Here is a 13,996-nt window from a genome sequence, read left to right on the forward strand (position 1 = left end):
GTGCTGCTCGACCTGTCGGCCGCCTTTGATACAGTCCCCATCCCTTACTGCTGGACAGACTGGCGGAGATTGGTGTGGTTGGTTCAGCCTGGGGCTGGATTAAGTCCTTTTTGGAGGGTCGGTCTCAGCAAGTTTGGCTACCCCCGGCGGCTTCTTTACCTCAGCGGGTTTGCACAGGGGTTCCTCAGGGTTCATCCCTTAGCCCCCTTTTGTTTAACATCTACCTTACCCCTCCCGTTATGTTGGCGGAGGGTCTGGGGGCTAAGGTGATTGCCTACGCTGATGACACTCAGCTACTGTTTACACGACTAAGAACATGGCTACTGTGGCCCCTGTGCAATCGTGTCTTTCTGCAGTTTTCAAGGGGTTGGCGAAGGCCCAATTGAAATGCAATGAAGACAAGTCAGAGGTGCTGCTGTTTGGTGATTTTCCATCTGGGTTTAGAGACTTGATCTGGCCAGCTGAGTTTCCGCCCCCTCTGTCCAGTAGCCAGATTGCTAAGAACCTGGGAGTTTGGTTTGATGGTAATCTTTCCTTCTCCAGCCAAGTGAAACGACTGGCAGGTTGCTGTTTTGGGCTCCTCAGAGTCCTGAGAAGATTTTACCCCTTTCTTCCACAAGCGGCTCGCGAGTCCGTGGTGCGTGCGCTTATCTTGTCCCGTCTGGACTACGCTAACGCGCTCTATGTGGGGATTCCAGCCTACTCCCTCAATAGACTTCAGGTGATCCAGAATGCGGCCGCCCGCCTCCTGGGGGGCATCCCGCCCAGGGAGAGTGTGCGGAGTTACCTGCGTTCCCTGCACTGGCTTCCGGTCAAGGCGAGAGTGGTGTTTAAATCCCTCACCATAGTCCATCGAGCACTCCACGGCTTAGGGCCGGGCTATCTGCAGAAACAATTCTACTTTTATGTTCCGTGGAGGCCTTTGCGCTCCTCATCCCTTAAACTTGCAAAGATCCCTGGTTTTCAGCGGCATCGTTTGGGGGGCGCTTCCTTGTCCGTTCTTGCGGCCCGTGCCTGCAACGCACTTCCTTGGCTCTTCGCTGTGTGGAAGATATTGCTGTTTTTAAAAAACTTGTTAAAAACTCATCTCTTTATTTAAAGTCAGGTTTTGTTCTGTTGCCCCTTGCTCGCGCCGGGACACTCCTTGGAGTAGCCGTGCGCGCTATAAATTTAAATAACATAATATTTAAATAACATAACTTTAGCAACCTGCTTTTGTCAAGCCTTGCTTTCGATCTAGCTTGCAGGTTGCCCGACTGAAGACTCATTGATGGCCACTTTTTCTCCATAGATTTCTAAGCCAGAAGGCAAACTTTGGGATGTAACAAACATGTTCATATGTCTGACCTGAATGCTATCTTAGTCAGCCTTACCAATTGATTTGACCTAGTCTAGCATGACCAGATGACCAGAGTTGGCGCTTTTTGGCGATATTTTTACTCCAAAAGTTAAAAATTCATATCTCTGTCTCTACTTATTGGAGTTTTGTAATTTCGGTTCATTTCATTTAGTAAAAGTTATGCTATTTTTCAAAATTGGCTTGGGATTGTCCTTGTGCTGTCTTTTTGTTTTTTTACTGTTTGAGTGCTACACAAAGACTTTATACATTGCTTCTAAATTAAGCCTGACTGATTTGTGCCAAGCTACCAGAGGATTAAGCACAAGTTTACATATAGTGACTAGAGGTTCGCCCTGCTAATGGTTGTTCCTATTAAGGTGGGTTCTCACCCAACTCAACTAATCCTCCAATTTCTTACATTGTGTTCAGCAGTGGATTTCTGTATTTGTGTTTGTGCAATGCTACTCAGGGATTTGTATAAAACAAAAAATCCCTTTGCATGATCTGACATGGAAATCAATTTGTGATTTTTAAAATTCTCCTTTATTTTTAATTGGGTAAATTCTTTCTCTAAATTCCTAAAGTTCACTCCTATCCCCATGTTTTTCATCAGTGATTTTTGCGGGAGTAGAAATAGATCTTGTCAATATTGAAAGCTGACTGTGGCATAGCTGAAAAAGTTGTGTAAGGAACGGGTGATAAAACTAGCTAAAGGTTCCAAGAAACTGGAATACCTAATAGCCCTCAGAGCCTGGGAGAAGGTCTGCATGTTGGAAGATGGTGCAGAAGAGAAAGATGAGGAAGAGAAAAATGAGAGTTCCAGAGGTCCATGGCAGCCCGTCAGGGGAATCAGATAGACCTGGACCCTTATAGAGGGGCCAAGGTGCCTGTCAAGAAGAGAAGAGGTGGGGCATGGGAAAACAGATGCAGAAATTTCCATAGTCCATGTCTCAACTAGCACTTCAATTTCTTACAGTATTCATGTCATTCCATAGACTCAACCATGCATGTAATAAAAGAATGACACAGCATCATGCCATTTTTTCTCTCTTGGTTTGTTTTTGCTGAGGGAGCACAGCATCACCAATAAAGCATTTTGCATGCCGCACAGCACTGGAGAAAAGCATTAGCAAAGCCAGTACATCAAAGAGCAGTACCTGTTGGCTTTGCCAATGCTAGTTTTATTTTACCATGTGAAACCTGTATTTTCTGCCTATAGCTAATATTTTGGTTGATGATGTACCTACATCTTCAACTAATAGCAGTAAGCCTTTTTGTATTATTCCAGTTGGATGGCATCAAAGCACCATAATTAATTTTGTATTTTTAGAGTGACACGTTTTGTATTTTACCTTCAATGTTTTCAAAGGCTGTCAATATCTCTTGAGTTTATATTCTTAACGCAGTAAGAAAGTAAGTAGTTTTGTTCATGTTCGATTACTTAAAACCATTACATGTAAAGATAGAAAAAACAACAGTGTCCTGTATACCATACTAAAACCTGTGAATAGATGACACTGAGTAAAACAATCTATAAGGTTTTGGAAAGTGATAGCAGCATTGATAAACGGCTTTGGTAATCCTTATGATAAAGACATTACAGATTCTAACTCTAATGTCTGTAAGCCCTTATTGCTCTTGACCATAGCCGTCAGGGGGCTTCAGTGGAGTAGGAGTGATCTGTGTAGTACAGTGTTTCAAATGATTTGTGATTTATCCATTGTCATTGATACTTAAAATCATTGCGTGTTGGCATCAGGAACTACAGCTTCCTGTATTCCTTTCTAGAAAGTATTTATTAATTGCAAAAAATTAGGCAATACAATCTATGAGATTTTAAGAATATAGTAGCGTTAATGAGAGTACTCTAAACTTCCTTATTATAAAAACGTGTGAACCCTAGCCCTACTGATCGTGAACCCTTCTTGCTAATGAACTTGGCCATCTGGGAGCTTTGTGAGCCTAGGCCAGTCCATGTATTACTTCAATTGAAATGTCTTGTTGCTTGTCCATTGCTGCCTTCCTTAGCTTGGTTTCAGATTTAAAGTGCTTAAACTGGTAGGAGTATGGGTATTCCCACCGCAGAGTCACTCTACATGTGGTTTGTGTTACATCTGTAGGTGTCCCTGGTCAACCAGAAGTAACCATGGAGACCTTAAAACAGTGCTTTTCTATAGTGTGTGGGCAATTCTTACCCTGTTGTTGCGTTTTGCAGTGTGGAACGAATAATGTCTGTGAATTTTCCCAGACTAGCCATGGTCTGTGGTGTGTTGGTGGAGAAACACAGACCCGAAGCTTCTCTGCAATGTCTGAGGCCATTATACCAGCACAAAGGGGCTAACAGGTGACGTCGATTGGTGGCTAGGTTGGGGCAACATTCAATCAATCAATCAATCAATCAATCAATCAATCAGGGGAATTGTAAGCGTGATACTCACCCGTGAGGGTCTCAAGGTGCTGAGGAGTGGGTCCGCAGATCTGCTTAACCGAATAGCCAGGTCTTGTGGGTCTTCTTGAAGGTGTTCAGGGAAGGGGGTGTCTGATGTCTGCCGGTAGATCATTCCAGGTCTTGGCTGCAATGTGAGAGCTGGATCTTCCATCTGCTGTGGCTCTGTGGATGCGCAGGGTTCCGGCCAGTGCGAGGTTGGTAGATCGGAGGTTTTTTTTGGGTACGTGGAAGTTGATTCTTTCATTGAGGTATTTGGGTCCTTTGTTGTGTCACGAGTTTGCGGATTAGGGACCTCTTGATGCCGGCGTAGAGTGCGTTTCCATAGTCCAGTCTGCTGGTGATAAGTGTGTGGGTGACTATCTTCCTTGACTCAGAGGGGATCCATTTGAAGGTCTTGCAGTGGGTGTTGAAGGAGATGGAGGTGACGGCGTTGACCTGTCTGTTCATAGTGAGTGATGAGTCCAGAACGATGCTGAGGTTTTTGGCGTGGTCTGAGGGGGTAGGTGGGCTTCCGAGGGTGGTTGGCCACCAGGTGTTGTCCCATGCCGAGGGGGTGGTTCCAAGGACGAGGACTTCTGTCTTCTCGGAGTTGAGTTTCAGGCAGCTGTTGGTCATCCAGACTGCCAAATCTTGCATTCCTTTCTGGAAGTTGAGTTTGGCATTGGTGGGGTCCTCGTGAGATCGGAGAGGAAGGGTGGCAGTCTGATCCTTTGGCTTCTTCCCGTGAGGAATGATCGGATCCAGTTCAGGGCTGTTACTTGTATGCTGGCGTTGTGTAGTCTGGTGACTAGTGTGCGGTGGGAGACAGTGTTGAAGGCCGCTGGTAGGTCGAGTAGGATGAGGGCTGCGGAGTGTCCTTGTTCCAGGAGGGTGCGAGTGTCGTCTGTGGCGGCAAGTAGGGCGGTCTCAGTGCTGTGGTTGCTTTGGTACCTGGATTGGGACGGGAAGAGGACAGCGTTCTCTTCAATAAATCGCGCCAGTTCCCTGTTCTTCTTGAGCAGAGGCCTGACTTTTGCGCACTTCCAGTCATCTGGGAAGGTGCCTGTTTTTAAGGTGGTGTTGATGGTGCGTTGTAGTTCGGGTGCGATGGCAGCCGCGGCTCTGTGGTAGATGTGAGGAGGACAGGAGTCGGTGGGGGCCCCCGAGTAGATGCCTTTCACGGTCAAGGTGGTGTCTTCGGTTGTGATCAGTGTCCAGTTGGAGATGGTGGGCTGGCTGGTGTCTCTGGGGAGTGGGGGTCCTGCTGTGGCATCTTGTGAATGGTTGACGAAGTTGTTGAAGAGGTTTTTGATCTTGAGGTGGAAGTAGGTTCCAAGCTTGTCGCAGAGGTCTTGGGATGAGCTGATGTCTGTTGCTTCACTGCGTGGGTTTGTGAATTCCTGGATGACACTGAAGAGTTCCTTGGAGTTGGTGGAGTTGGCGAGGATTTTGTTGTGAATTAAATTCCTCATGGCGGTCCGTCATGGTGTCCTTCTAGGTGGAGTAGTTTTTGGTTGTCTTGGTGTTTCTCCACTTCTTCTCCAGGCGTCCGCAGGTGCGCCTGGCTACTTGGAGATCGTGGTAAACCAGTCGGCTTTCCTAGGGTGCTGTTTGTCAGGGTTGCGTAGCGTGGTGAGCTCGTCTGCGCAGTTGGAGATCCAGGTGTGTACTACTCTGGCTGCGATGTTTGCGTTGGGTGCCCAGGTGGGGTTGTCTTGGGTGAGGGTGAAGTTGAGTTGCTCATTGGTGACCTTGCTCCAGTTTCTTCATGGTGGGCAATGGGCTGGTTTGGGTGCCTTGGGTTTGTCTACAGCAAAGTGTACACAGTGGTGGTCAGTCCATGGCGGTTCTGTTGTGTGGCTGAAGTGAACGCTGTTTCCTGCAGCGAAGATGGGGTCGAGGGTGTGTCCTGCTCTGTGGGTCGGTGTGTTGACGAGTTGTTTAACTCCGATGTTGGCGAGGTTGCCACGAAGGATGGTGGAGTTGGGGTCGCTAGAGTTGTCGAGGTGGAAGTTTAGGTCTCCAATGAATATGTAGTTCATTGAGGCGATGGCGTGGGGTGCAATGAGGTCGGTGATGGTGGTGGTAAAGCGTGTCTGGGGCCAGGGGGGTCTGTAGACAAGGGTTCATCGGAGCACGGCGTTGGGGCTGGTCTGGATCTGGAAGTGCAGGTGTTCGGGGGAGGGCATCGCTGGAGGTGGTGAGGCAGAGGGTGCCCTTGTGGGTGATGGCGACACCCCTCCCATGTGGTTGGGCCGGTCCTTCCTCTGGATCTTGTATCCGTCCGGCATGGCGGTGTTGATGGTGGCGGTGGAGGAGGCATTGGTCCAGGTCTCCATGAGGAAGGCAATGTCGGGCGAGAGAGAGTCGAGTAGGTCCCAGATTTCCATGGCGTGTTTGTGTATGGAGTGCACGTTGAGAAGGATGCATCTTAGGGTGTCGCCGGTGCTGGAGTCTGGGGTGTTGAAGGCCGGGGTGGTGGTGAAGGTCAGGTGGCAGTGGAGGCAGGAGAACTGGCCATGGGTCATGTTCGGCGTGGCCTGTTGGCAGTCTCTGAGTCTTCCGGGTTTGAGTGCGAGGAGGGTGGTAGTGTCGTAGCGATAGAGGGTTGGAGATCCAGGCGGCGGTCAGGTCGCGGACGGGCACGGACAGGCTTGCCTTTGGCGAGCCCGCTGCACGCGTTTGCTGCGCGACCGCGCAGTGGCTGCCATTAAGAAGGGGAGGGGGCGGGATGAGAGGTAGGGAGGCGGGGGCTGAGTAGGGGGCAGGGCCGCAGGTGCGCAGTGGCAGGAAAAAACGGCGGAGCGAGAGGACTGGCAGGAAGAGAAAATAAAGAATTGAGGGCAGCGAGAGGGCGTGAGATGAGATCAGTGAATGAAGGGGGCGAGAAGCGGAGACGGGTGAAAATCTGGCAAATATCTATATGAACTATGTGGAGCAAACATTTGCTCTCAACATTGACAAAGTGTACCGCTCCAACATTAAATGTTGGAAGCGGTACATAGATGACATCTTTCTGATTTGGACAGGAAGTGAGATAGACTTTGCCAATTTTGTTACGTACCTTAACACCATCCAGACCCATCTCACATTTACATCCACAGTACACAAAACCACCATCGCATTCCTTGATTTAAACATCAATCATGATAAAGGGAGACTATACACTTCCCTCCATAGGAAACCCACCGAAAAGAACACCCTCCTTTCATACCAAAGCCAACATCCACGTGCACTAAGGGATGGACTGCCCTTCAGTCAATTCCTTAGGATACGCTATAATTGCACCCTTAAAACAGACTACATGCGAGAGGCGGAGATTCTAAGGACCAAACTAGTCATGAGAGGGTACCCCAACAGACTTGTAAAAACGTCTCGCAAACGCGCCTGGCACTGCCCTAGGGAAGAACTTCTCAAGACAAAAGAGAAACACAATCTTAACAAGATTGTATGTGTCACCACCTTTGGCACACACACCAATCAAGTCCGCAAACTGATCACGAAAAATTGGAATATTATCCAGAGTATTGATCCCACAATAAACACACCTCTGTTTGCCTACAAATGAGGAAACAATATACAATTTCATCTGGTCAGGTCATCTACAGAGTTAATCACCAACAGGACAAACACATTGATTACTGCATGGGGCCTCCCCAAAATGAAGGGACACCACAAATGTGGCAATTGTGTTTCCTGCAATTTCACGTTCAATACCAACACATTTGAACATGGTAGTGTAAAACATGATTTACAATCATTCTCTAACTGCAATACAAAGAATGTTGTTAATTGAATATGGTGTCCGTGTGGCATCCCCTATATTGGACAAACACAACAGCAGGTCAAGGCTCGCATTGGCTAACATCACAGCCGTATACACAGATCAGTTGAAAACGCACCACTTGTGTCAAATTATAATGTAAAAGGTCATACTGCTGATGAACTAAAGTGGCAAGTAATTGAGATCGCCACTCTTCCAGAAAGAGGAGGTGACATCCTTCAGATACTCCAACGGAATGAATGCCGCTGGATAGATAAGGTGAATTCAATAAATGAAGGGCTTAACTCTGCTGAGGAATGGAGAGGATATGTCACTATCCTTCGCTAAACAATTGCATGTGATATAACAATTGTGGCCTGAATACACCTGTATGTCATCTGACATCCGACTATGCTTGCTCCAACTGCTTTATTTGCTTCATATTTGCTGTAACACTTGAACTGTATATATTAGAATCACTCTTATGCAATATGTGTTCACTAACTAAGAATTACAATTGTGAAATGGCTGCCCACATACAATGTCCACACTCCATGAAGTGCCCAGCATGCGTGTTTGCATATTATAAACACCGGTGTAATTCGGAATTTTGTAAATATATAAAGTATATATGTCATTTTACCTGCTCTTCCCTATTTAGTACCCATCACCGGTATTGTGCCTTAATAGAGAATTTACTACTGTCATTAGCGCAACAGCCCCACCTTTGTGCCACACATCCTATCTCTTCACCTCCCACTGAGGTCTTTTTTCACTCTTTACTGATTACGGAAATGGAGCACCGGATCGCTCGGTGCAGCGGTTTGCCCTAATTAGGTCTTCCGGTTTCCCTTGGCAAAAAGAGCGGGCAACCCTGTGGATGAGGATCTCTGTCATTGTACCCGATCAAGCTGACTGATGCGGCTTTTTCTGAATCTGCACGCAGAGTGCTGTCCTGATTTTCCATTCTTCTACCGAGGTAAGAATTGGCACATCCAGGCCGCTTAGCCCTTGCGCTCAGCCCTTAATTCAGTAATCTGACCCCTTCATTATTTTAATATTCAGAAATACTCTCAGTGCATTATCACTGTTAATCCACAAAGGGATTCTACAACGCTACGGCTGTGGTGTATAATTAATTGAGCCCCTCTGGCCCATCTACATACCCCATTGGATTGACAGCCTGTCCTCACATTGAGGTAAGAACCTCGGTGAAACTTGTAAGTTATTATACATAGCGCATTGTCCAACTATCCGTAATTGCAACATTCTTCTTTACCTCTCTTCTCACAATCACAGTACCCGGACGGGTCCTCATGTGAGTAAACCTTTTTCCTCTTTTCTTCACGTGTGGCACATCATTTTCACAAGGCTGCTCAACCATATATTCAGGTACCTTTTATCCAATGCCCTTATTCTATTTATTTTTCCTATTTTTCGCATTTGTGCCGGTATATGGGCCTTATGCTCTCTTTTTATTTCAATCCCATTTAGATGTCCCTTCACCAATAGTCCTGAAGAGACCCCACATTGCTTTGAGGGTTGAAAATCGACATACAGAAGAAGCGAACCATTTCCCCAGCACATATCACTGTATATAGCTGCTGTTCACATGGAATTATTATGATAATGGTTCACTTGTACAAACTGTGGAAACCTTGTATTTAATATTCACATTGTCACTTAGGTTTAGTCTCCCTTTGTCACTTGGGACACTATGCACAAATGTTGTTTTGATGTATAATGTTTACTCCTAACTTTATTGTTTAAAAAATCCATAAATTATACTACACTGTAATCGGTGTGTTAGTGGTTCCTTCGCGTTCTGCCATTATCTAACCCTCTATATCGCGATTGTGCTTATGTATCATAACCTCATAGTATATTATTCCACAGGAACCATTGTTTTTCCTATATAACTATTGCCCTGGTTCCTTAGTGAGTAGGGTTCCCCTGTTTTTTCTTGAACCAGGCGGGAGTCAGGCAGGAGACAGGAGCGAATAGCTGGCTCGAACCCTCACCAGGGGAGGACTCGGAGCAGCGGAGAGGAGCACAGCGATGCGGAGCTGCCGGGGAGAGAGCTGGCCCGGACCAGAGGGCAAGGTTTCACTCAACACAGCAGCAACACAAGGAGGCAAGCATCTTACTTCTAGCAAATTGTTCAGTTTGAGTGTTGATTATTAGTGGTTTCCCTATTGCCCATGACAACACCCTTCTAGTACTTTTAACCTCTCCCCACCTAAATCACAATTCGTTTCAGTTTTACTCAGGATAGCCATGTCCCCTAGCCTCCTACAAACCTTCAAACTGAGGAGTCATATGATACTTGTTGGATTTACCATGCTAGAAATTCAATCGGTTTTGTAAGCAGTTCTTTTATTTAAAAAATCTAAACCTAGCTCAGCTAGGACAGTTAAAAGGGTGTGATCTCGACCATTTGTGCTTTAGACTTCTTTGTTCTTCCTAAGACATTCCTAATTGGGAAGTTTGGAATGTAGAGGTGATGACAGTCCAGATCCTTTTCTGTTAAGCTCTAGCTCATCTTTCTATTAAAATGTACTTCCTGGATTGTATGACGTCGCTTGTAGAGTTTCTCAGAGTCAACTTATACTTTTGTAAGATGTTGGATATGACGATCCTCAGAAAGCTGAATTTCCTTGACCTAATGAATAAAAGATATAGATTACAGTCTTTAAGAAAACAATCAAATGAGTAGTTTTCCAAGATAGAGGAATGCTAGAAGCTTGTTTCATTTCTCAGGATGGGGGTCATGACTCTGGAAAGATATTTGTAACGATGATTGGGAAGGCCAAGAAATGCCAGACCTTTCCTATTTGGCATATTATTATTAACTAACACAAGTTTTTGATATTTGACAAGCATGACCAATTCCTCCTTCTGAGGGGCTTATTACAAGCCCCTTGCACCGCTATTATGTCACTTTTTTTGATGCAACAGCGGCGCTGCATCTGCTCTATATTTACATGGATACAGACAGATGTGTCCCTTTTTTACAGGCTGTGTTGGTTTTCACCTGCACCGCCTAGGGTTTTAATTTATGCGATGTAGGCATTCCATCAGAAACGGCTACCTTGAAACGGACGCAGTGGTATTTACCACTTTATTTCATGCAGCCTGTAGCTGGGCTGCCAATGCGTCCCAATCCCTACGCCTGCCAAACCCAGGCGTAAGAATGATGCTGTTGCAGCGTGGAAAACCTGGGTAACGGGAATCAGGACAAAACCCCGTACCTAATATATCCTCCCTTCGTCACAGACCAAACATCACATTAACACATTCACTCGTACAATCATTGGTGGGGCCCATAACACCAACATTCACACTTCGCTTCTCACTGGCCTGCACTTACGGGAAGAATAACTGTTTCCAAGCGCTGACATGGAAGGAATACCTTATAACCTATAGAGAGAAAACTTATTTACACTTCTATACCCTAATACCCTTAATACTGCACATCCTAAACATCAAGATACTCCTTCCACATGATCGACGGATCAAATTAGTTGTTTTGAGTGAAGTGATTTAGTCCAGCTAAAACATACTCAAATTCCTGATTTACTCTCTTTCAAAAAACGACCAAACACATGTTCTTGTTAATCAATATTTTGTTTATCTATATAATGTAAGAATTTAGTTCCTTCTAGTAAATTTATTAATCATTACGAAAATCACAGAACACCATATTTACCTATACTGGCTATCGTTCGTCCTCTAAGTCATCAAATTTAGTCGTCAGCACGCTACAGTCCCAAAGATCGGTTCAAGGACCAGAGACATGCAAGTATCGATCAATGCCCATAGAATTTTCAATAGTTTGTAGTTCATCAAGAAATTGGGCAGCGATTCAGTCTGTCAAAGATTCAGGAATACAGCAGTCGTCACCGTCGTCTCCGTCAGCATGAAAATATGCCATTCAGCAGCAGAACTATTCACTCTCTATTCTACCATCTTTTATAATAAAAGTAATGACAAAATGTAACATTTGCTTAGTTTGGGCTCTTTCGATTGGTTGGTTGAGATCGTCCTTTACGGTTTCACACAGTCTATGATGTCATATTGTCAGGCATGATCCATCCGGTTCTTTGCATAAGTCTTTTGTTTGAACATTTGGCAAGTGTCCCGTCGTGACCTTGCTAAGGCTCATCGTGTTTGGGGTCAGGCTGAAGCTACTGGTACTAGTGGTTGGTGCATGCGCACTTGGTCTGAAACCTAGTGGAATGGTAGCCGTCGCGTCGTGTGTGTCAGGCGGCCATCTTGCCTTTAGGCCCAAAGGATAACTTAAGCAAAACAAACACAAAAAGTAATTAAAACATAGAAATAACGAATAAAATGTTAAACCCTCACTAATTCCCCTATGTATTTGTAATTATCTAGCATATGGCGACATTTAAAGCGTTCATACTCACCCAGTGATGTAATCTGGTGCAACATACGATAACGTCACGAAAGCAACATATATCATGCGATATTCTATTTTCTAGTATTAGTATGCATACATAGGTTAATTACAAATTATTTTAGCCATGCAAAATGCAAATCCCACGTATGTTTCATACATTAGTAATGTTGATTACATTTCACACAAACACATTAATAATATTATAATTAATAGATTATTCTAATTAGTATGAACATGCAGAATGGGGGGTATACAACATTTTGTACTACCCGCTACATCAATGCTTTGGGTGTTGCAGTGAAGTTGACCAGCTGAAATGAGTTCCTACGATGGAAATGACATCCCCAACAGGTAAGTGCATACATAAGTTAGGTAAGACAATACATGTCAATTTTTTCGACCTTACTTTCTTATGTCAAGTGTACAAGTGGGCATAGTAGTACACATAAGTACATTCTGCTCATTTGTATGCGTGTCATACAGGACCAAGGTAATAGAGTCCAAGGTGAGTTTTCCACCTTTTCAAGCTCCATTATATTGGTCCCCATACAGTAGACAAAGCGTCACTGAAAACTGATGCATCGCCTCTGTACTTTGACGCATTGCTGTGGTTGCAATGGTTTTCACGCCAACTCCAACAATGCACCAAAAAATGCACCAAAAAACTCTGCAGCATGGTGCGCCGTATTTTTAATATGGCGCATCCATGGTGGCGCAAGGGTTTCTCCTTCTGTTGCAAGACAACTGAAGCATCGCTGGTTTAAAGCTGCGATGCGTCAGTTTCTTGTAAATGAGGCCCTGAGTTTACAACTGCTTCCTAGGGCTCAGGTAGGACTAATGACGTGAGTAATGGTTAAAAAGTTATTAAATAATTGGCACCAGCACAAGAAATAGTCATAATTAAAAAAGCTAAATACTTTAAAAAAAAACTATGCCTATAATAAAATGTTCATGTTTCTGTTTGAAAATGATTCTACTATCATATAAACGATATGCCAAACACTGACTGCCACAAAAATAGTTGTGATGAAAATGTACAGAGGTTTAATGAGAATCTGAACCGTAATACATTCTCTGTTTATCCTAAAGAGTTGCCCACATTTTCGGGAAGAAAACACCTTGATGAAGCAGCATGATGGTATGTGGGAATTCCCAACAAGTAGTTACACAATGGAAGAAGCAAGGGTCTCGTAGTAACTGGGCCTGTAGAAGCAGTGTATCAGTAGTGTAGACGGGAGGGCCAAGCTAAGAGCCCTTAGTAGCAGGGCCAAGTAAAGTAAACAAAAGAAAGGTCTATTGAGTGGATCCTTATATGTGACATTAGAAGTTGCACAGTCTATACAGGGATTACTTGAAGCTACAGGAGCCTGCTTCAGAACTTCAGCCTTTGATGATATCGGCTGTCTGGGATTGTGAGCCCTGTTGATGGCCCCAGAAGGTAAAAGTAGAGTGGCCCTGAAACAAAGAAGAGGGACGATCACATTATGTCAGTCTGAGGTGCGAGAGGCTGGACAATGATGCTATTCAGCTGCATTGCATCACATTGGAGAACTGCCTGAGACTGTGCAAAATAAACTCACAGACCCGATAGAAACCAATATCTCGGCTTGGATTCCCCAAACGTGGGAGTATCAAAAGGGTTATGTTCAAGTGTGGACCATAGTAAGATCAAACTTTGGCAATTGATCATACAGCAATGTGGTTCTTAGTAGGATACCAGAGGCCATATTACACGTTATCATTGGTTACGCTCCGCACACCTTTCAAAAGGTTGCCGGGCGCAAACAATGATAATGCGCCCCATTATGGTGTATGCGCTGCCTCCAGGGTAGCCGCGACCTCCCGCTGCCCTGGGTGCAGCGCACTCATGTGAAAATACAGAGCAACTGCTCTGTGTTTTCACAGTGCAGACGGCACCCGCCTGCACTTTCAAAAAGATTAGAGATCTCCTTGCACGCGGGTGCAGTCAGTGATTGCACCGCCTGTAAGGGGATGTCTGTGGGGTTCATAGGACCCCCTTAACCCCCTGAAGGGGGCTGCTCTCAG

The sequence above is a fragment of the Triturus cristatus genome, chromosome 2_2 (assembly GCF_964204655.1).
Source record: "Triturus cristatus chromosome 2_2, aTriCri1.1, whole genome shotgun sequence".
NCBI classification, from domain to species: Eukaryota; Metazoa; Chordata; class Amphibia; order Caudata; family Salamandridae; genus Triturus; species Triturus cristatus.